General features: G+C 47.6%; 1 long non-coding RNA gene across 1 annotated transcript; it reads right to left on the reverse strand.

Annotated features, from left to right (window-relative positions):
- Nucleotides 1-892: 892 nt before the first annotated feature.
- LOC119510362 lies at nt 893-4,719 on the reverse strand. The gene is made up of 2 exons (XR_005211903.1): nt 4,584-4,719; nt 893-1,529 (listed from the first exon to the last, which is right to left on the reverse strand). It is a non-coding gene; the product is annotated as an uncharacterized LOC119510362 (long non-coding RNA).
- Between the last annotated feature and the right edge of the window lie 2,883 nt (nt 4,720-7,602).

Below are 7,602 nucleotides of genomic sequence, written 5' to 3' on the forward strand. Positions count from 1 at the left end.
TGCCGGACGGGGCCATACATCATCGTGTGATTTTACATTGTTATTTCTCTGAAAGCAGCAATTTAAAAGAGTCTCAGATGAACCTTGAGCAACTTCGCGCTAAAAAGAAAAATGTTACTGTCCAAGATCTGTAAAATATAACATATAGGCTCAAAGAAGCCACTTGACATGAAAAGCGGCCTTAAGTTTGTGCTGTGATTTGCATATAATATATAACACTGGAGGACAAGGACCCACAAAGTGGGTGGTGGCTGTGGAGCATCGATTCCCAGCCCCTTTGTTCAAACTGGGTCACCTACTGTTCCCGGTTATTACTTTATCACAGTCATTCTTCACTTCAGGGGACAGGACAGCATCTAACCGGCTGGCTTGCGGGGACTGCCATTCTTTCCCCGGTATTTAGTGGAGAACCCTGGAGCCTTCTCAACTCTGATTCTGAAGGCATTGCAGGTCTCGACTTGGCCCTGCCAATTCCCAAGCTCACTCCAGGAGTGACCGAGAGCCACTCTTCAGGCTTCAAGGGGCCAAGGAAACCCCGAATTGCGAATTGCGGGAATGAGCCCTGCTAAGCAATTCAGCAGCACACACGCCTCACCGCAGGGAGCCCAGGCGGCTCCACTGAAGTCTGATCCCATGTCCTTGAGCTGCAGATCTCTTAGCGAGGCCACCCACTGCCCTACCTGGCTTTTTCAGTCTCCAGGGCACCCTCCAAACCTCCCCGTGTCAACAGGGCTGGGGAGAAGCAGGCATCTGAGCAGGAAGGTGTGTCTCAGAAATGCATTTTCCAAAATTAGTTTTTTCTTGCCCTGGCTCATTCTGGAAAAAATTTTTAAAAAAGGTGATTTTCAATAGTACCAACAAAAATAAGACATTCCTGCTAAACAGGAAAAGAAAAGTTCAAAAATATAAATTCAAGATCTTTAAAATTAAAATCCAGAGGAAATATAAAAGACAAGACAGATAAGATAAAAATAGTAAGCAGCTATGCAAAGTCTTATGTAATTACTAAAATTTGGCTCTGGGCTTCTGGGAGGCCAAAGCCAAAAAGGAAAATGAGGAAAAAAACACACACTCCTTAAGGAAGAAGCAGGCCCGTTCCTTGGAAGGAACAAGACTTGTTTTGTGTGTGTGTGGGGGGGTGGGGCTCATGTGGGCCCTGAGTCATACAGAAGTCTCCGTCCTCCCTGACACCCTTGCTGGTAAGTCAAGGCCACACAGGAATGGGACCGTGACCTGGTGAAGGCCGTTCCCTGGAAGGCCCAGGAGAAGTGGATCAGATCTGCTGCGCACCGATGGTAGCTTCATTCAGAAATGACAGATAGAAGAATGCAAGGATTAACGCCATCCTCATCTTCAGATTATTCTCTGTGTAGAGTATTTCCTTCAGCTCTGCTTTTCAGAGACAGGGCGGCAGGCAGTTTGGGGCTACTGTCTCAGACAAAGACCTGGAATGCAGGTGTTCCATGTGGCTGGGGATTGGCTCTAGACACGTAAATCGTGGCACTCCTGGCCAGCGGGACAGTGTGTGGCTGTGAACAGAAGCCAGAGAGATGGAGACGCACTGTTAAGAAAAGTGAAGACATATTTTTAAGCAAAAAAAGTAAGTTGCAGAACAGTAGGAATGGCAATGATCCCATTTATATTAAAAATTAAATAATGAAGCAACATCTGGGCATAGAAAATTTCTAGAAGGATACCTAAGAAACTGCCAACAGTGTTTAACTTTAGTTCACCTAAGCCCTCCTTACTATAATTATGTATTACTTTTCAATTTTAAAAATAATTTTTAAAAGGTTAACCGAGAAAACTATGCAGTTTTGTTAAGAAGAATGAAACAGATCAGTATGTACCAACAAAGAAAGATAAGAAGGAAGAACCTGGATAAATGTACATCAAATATCTAAAAGTAGGGATCTCAGAGATGTAAGATAGCACCAGCCTTTTGCTTTCTGAGTTAATCATTTCTGTTACATTTTTCTAATAAATGGGTATTGCTTTTATAATAATAATTTTAAAAACAAAATCTTAAGTCATCCTGGGGGGAATGTTAGTTGACAACCTTTTATGAAAATTAAGGGGCCTAATTAAGACTTGTCCAAATGAATGGCCATCCTCCCCCTGCAGGGCAGCCGGCCAAGAGAGAATCTGCAAGCAAGACGAGAATTTTTCTTAAGGAAACAGTTGGATGTCTACTGGCATATGAATGAATGAATGAAGGAATGGTCTTGACATTACAATCTGGCCTCACAGAACAGTGAAATTCACCTGGAACAGTGCTTGTAGCAGAATCCAGAGGTGGGTGTGCTTTTGGAAAAACTATGTTCTAAAATTACTATTGTTTTGTGATGAGATAATATGTTTTGAGCTATGAACTAATTTTTAACAGTTCTGGCTATTTCCTTCTCTTTGTCTCTCCCTCAACCTCTCCTCCTTCAAGCTGTGCTGTTCTATGCTCAGGGCCTCGGGGAAGGGTTGTACAGTAGAAAGAGAAACCAAAAGGCATCTCCTGGCATTTGACTTTAAAAGCTTGGCTCTCAGTGAGATGGGGGTGCAGGGGGAGTACTGGGGGAAGGAGGCAAGAAGAGAATATCCCACCCCCAAGACTAGAAAAGAGGCACATGGGAGAATCTGAGGGAGGAGGGTGCAAAAGGGGCTGAGAAGGCTGGGACTGGCCCTGGGGGGCCTTCTGGGTAGAGCAGAAGCAACATCCTGAGAACTCCCAGCTTCCATCCGAGAAGCTAGCGGTCCCACAGGGTGTCCATTTGACAAGGTGGTGGTCTCACAGGATGAGCATCAGGAAAGGCCTGGAGCTCTGCTGGGCCTGAAGAGTGGCTAGCTCCCTCTCTGTCACTACTGTCTCTTATTCTATGTGTTTTTGCTTCATTCTTCTCTCTCACTGCCGAACATCTTTTCCTGCTGCTCTGTCAATATGGCTAAATATGGCTTCTCTGAGATTTACATGTCCTTGATTAAACACTCAGAGCCAGACTGGCCTAATTCCTGGAGAATGTCTGCAATTGGCCCATTGTATCAAAACTGCAGATATCATGGTAACCGATGGCCATGTGTGGCAGGGAGGATGGGAAAGAGAGGTCACTACACAGACCAAGTCATGTTTCTCCCAGGCAGCTCCAAGGCCACACACATTCCCCATGGCTTTCAAGGCTTATTCCACCTACCATCTTAATCTCCTGCTCTGCGACTTTCCACTCAACAGAGGCCACATCTGCCTACGTCACTCTTTCTTACTCTTGCAATTAAAAAGAGTTTTTATTGGGTGTTTTTCTTATTCTAAAAGCAACAAACATTCATTGTTAAAAGCATAAGGGTTGCTTGGATTTAGAAAGTCAAAAGAGACATGGTCTAGAGGGGGAGATAGACAAGAAAGTCAGGGACATTGGCGTGGAGCAGTGCGACCACACTGTGTGCCCACCTAGAGAGCCAGGCTCATGAGGGCAGTGTTGGTGTCCTCTACTGCATCCTGTCCTAAACAGTGATTAGGTTTTTCAGTAAATACTGAATGACTCAATGAATGACTGTACCCTAGGCACAGTCTGGCCAAGGTGGTTGGGAAATCGACTCAGCCTGAGACAGGGTTGTTTAATGATTTCAACTCAGACACTGAGAACACTCGATAAAAGTCTGTCATTATTTGACAGGAGTAGATGGGTGTTTTCAAAACCGACTGTCCAGTCAGGTTAAGCTGCCAGGGCCAAGTTTCCTGATCATGTTCATGTTGGGGAGAGTTGAGGAGGTATTTCCCCACCTGGAGCCTTCTTGGTTCCCCATGGCACCCTAGATATGGTTCCATTACAGCCCACTTAGCACCTTACCATACTCTCTCATTCACACCATTATCTGCCCAACTTGGCAGAAAGCTCAGACAAAGCAAAGACCTTGTCTTGTTCTTCCTTTTATCCCCAGAGCCTAATCCAGTGCCTTAAGCCAGCAGGGGCTTGATAAATGTTAGAGAAAAGGAAGGAAGAAAGGAAAGGAAGGGAGGTAGGGAAGGAGGGAAGGAGGGATGAAGGAAGGGGCAGTCTACCCACTCTTACCCTCTGGAAGAGTGAAGAACCTGTGCTTGTGCTGTGCCTGAGACCCACTCAGTGTAGGGGATCTGGGATTCACCCAGAAGATGTTTGTCCATGAACCTCTTCCTATGGCCATACAAACTCCACCCGGTCCCCTCTTCATGGTCAGGCCCTCATCCCCCAGCTTCTGGGAATATCAACTGCAGAGTGCTCACAGCTTGGGTCCTCTCTGGACATGGCCCTTGACTGCAGGGAGCTGGAAAAGTAATGGATCCTACAGTGGGTAGTCCAGGGGCAATCACTGGCTGGTGGGGGTGCAAAGGCTGGCCTCTTGTCTCAATTTAGGACAACTCTGAGGGACCACCCCAGCTCCAGAGCTTCCGTCAGATTGGCCAAGGCCTCTGGTACAACCACATTTGGGGTCAGCGTCACCCTCGGCCTAGTCCTATCTTCCTAGCTTCCTTACAGTTGTACGTCCTGAGAACTCTCCCCAGTACACCCTCTGCTTGCCCTGCTCTGGCTCAGCATCTGTTTCTGATCTGAGCCACTCACCTTGTAGACTCTGGCTACTAACACGATATCTGGAGTCAACAGGAAAGGCCATGGTTGCTCACCCATCTGGGAAGTGCTTCCCTGGAGAGCGAATGGGCTCCGAACACCATCCCCAACACCAGGCAGTGTGAGGCTGAGGAAAGAGCACTGGGATGTGAGAAGTCTTCCCCTGGTGATCTGCGTGACTTGACCTCCAAATCATACCACACTCAAGTGCAAAACAGGAATAGAGATTTCCCACCTCACAGGGTGAATTAATTACTAGAGAGGTTCCAAGCTAGTGGCCCTGCTACAGAGCTTGGCACACAGTGGAACCATAATACTCGTGTGAAACAGATCGTCTGTCTGAGTGTCCTGCCCACCTCTATCTACCGGCCTCCCTCCATCCCCACCCTTTTCCACCCTTTCATCCCAGGACAAGTGTGGTCATCAGCAGAAGGGCCACCTGACCCCCACCAGGAAACCTGTGGCTTCGTGAACCAACATTACATTCTTTGACTCTCCACAGGGACTTTGCACACGCTGAGATGTAAGTCCCACTAAGTTGTATTAAAAGGTAAGTCAGACTGTGCCATGCCTTCTGCTCGAGAGGCTCCCCGTGCCCCTCAGGGCCTCACACTCCTGCCACCTGCTATCTCTCTGACCGTTTCCCTGCCCCTCACCCCTCTCTCCTTTTTGCCAGGCACGTTGGCCTTGTAGCTGTGCGTCAAATGCACAAGTCATACTCCCACCCCAGGGCCTTTGCACTTGCTGCTCCCGTTTCCTAGAACACACTTCCACCTGGCTCACCCCGTCCCCTCCTGAGGGTTTTTATGTAAAGGTCAGTGAGGCCCTGCCTGACACTCCTACCCAATTTAAAACAGTAAAACTCCCCTGACACTGCCAGTTCCAACCCTCTGCTTCATCACTCATCACCATCTAACTGCCATGTATTTTTATTTTCTCACTGTTTATCTTCTTCCTTCAGCTCCATGAGGACAGGGATTTTTGCCTGTTCCTGTTTTATTCTTATGTATCCCCAGTGCCCACAATGGCATCAGGCATGAAATACATGCATTCTTCTCTCTCTCTCTTTATATATACATATATATGTGTATGTGTATATATGTATATGTATGTATGTATATGTGTGTGTGTGTATATATCTGAACATGAATGAATGAACATGTTTGCATGCTTTATAGGCAGGTGAGACCAGACAGAGCAAATCTACTGGAAAACTGATGGCTAACTGATACCAACCCATGGGAAAGAAGGAGACAAAAGGCCCCGAGCTTGGATAGACCCTGTAAGTCTCCCTTGCAGGCTACAGCAGTGCCTGGGCTCTCCTCTTGCACCCCAGCCCCGGCACTCTTTCTGGGAAGGAGCCATTGCTCTGCTATCTCTATATTCACTCCCCCAGAGCCTGGCTCCGTCTTCTCAATCGGTGTCAGCTGAATGAGCCAAGGAGCTGGGAGCTGGGGGCCTTGGGGAAGTGGTCTGCACCCTCAGCCATAGGGGAAAGGCATCCCTAGATTCTGACAAATTCATTTGCCTCTTACCTTGGTCCTTGGTATTGGCCAGCGTTTCCCAAAGTGTGTTCCATAGAACCCCAGTGCTGAGGGATGCTAACAGATATTATGTAGAAAAAGGGTTCTCTGGTCAAATAAGTTTGGGAAATGCTGTGTTAAGCAATGTGAAACAGATTTGCTGACTTTGGGTCTCTTTAGAACTTTAATATGCTAATATAAATTATAAATCTAAGAGGGGGGCTTATGTTTTGAAAATTTTTCCAAACTTTTCTGACTATGGAAACTTTTTCAAGGAGAGCAAATGTGCTACAGAGGACTCTTTGGGAGATGCTGGCATAAGCTTACACCTATCAGAAATGCAAGGGATGTTGGAGAAAATCTAGTGCAACACTGTCTCTTCATCCGGAGGTGAGAGGAAGCCCAGAGAGGGTGAGGGATGGGCTGCAGGCCACACAGCAAGTCAGAGGTGGCGCCGGGGCTAGAATTGAGCTCTTTCTGGCCTCCTGGACATGTGCTGCTGAACAGATTTGACCTTTGGGGTTCTGGACCTTGTCTTGCCAGGCCGGTTTTGTTCACTTGCACTCTGAGAATCACCGTAACATAGAACAGGGCAAATCTCAGAGATGCGCATGTCCCACTCATGACCAAACTTCCTCTTTCTGGCCTCAGCTTCCTGCGTGACCCGTCACTGGGCTTGTGATGTGCCTGGGAGCCTGATGTGTCCCACCTACACATCCCTCCCCACCCCTCCACCTCCATGCCCCAAAACCTGTGGTTCTCAAAGTGGGGTCATGGGACCCACAACGTCAGCATCACCTGGAAACTTGCTAGAAATGCACATTACCACCCCCTCTGCAGACCCACTGAATAAGAAACCCTGGGGTGGGGCCCATTAGTCCGTATTTGAACAAACCCCCACATGACTGCCCTAAACCGTCCTCACCCAGACTAAGCAGCAGGAGGGAAAGGCCTTTCCCGAGGCCCCCAATGAGCAGACAATCCCCTGGGCTGTAGTAAGGATCATGGAAAACCCAGGACACAAAATCTTTAGAGATTCTTATAGTTCAGTGGGTTCCAACCACTTGACCTTGGTGCCACGTAAACCCTGAAGTTAATTTACTCCCTGCATCATTTTATTAGTTGGTCTAATCGATAGATGTAATTTTACAAAATGTAGACCCAGGTTGGGGAGTTTTTCAGGCTCCTGTTGAATCTCCCAGACACCAGCTTTTAAAATAAATCATGGCAGCATTCTTGGGGGGCATCTGGAAGTATCTTAGTCCTACCTCAGTCTTCGTATGGTGGGGTAGGCTCTTTTCAGTGCATCAACAAAAGTGTTTCAGTTGAGTTCCAGGTTGGTCTGGGACTGATGCAGGAAGGGGGTGGTGACCCCAGCATAGCAGCTGAACAATGCCAGGGAGCACCATTGCATAATGCAAGGCCTGCATGGCCATGCATGGTGGCCCTGGGGCCCCAACCCCCCTGCTGGCACTCAGACAGAGGAGAAC

The sequence above is a fragment of the Choloepus didactylus genome, chromosome 15 (genome assembly GCF_015220235.1).
Source record: "Choloepus didactylus isolate mChoDid1 chromosome 15, mChoDid1.pri, whole genome shotgun sequence".
NCBI lineage: Eukaryota > Metazoa > Chordata > Mammalia > Pilosa > Megalonychidae > Choloepus > Choloepus didactylus.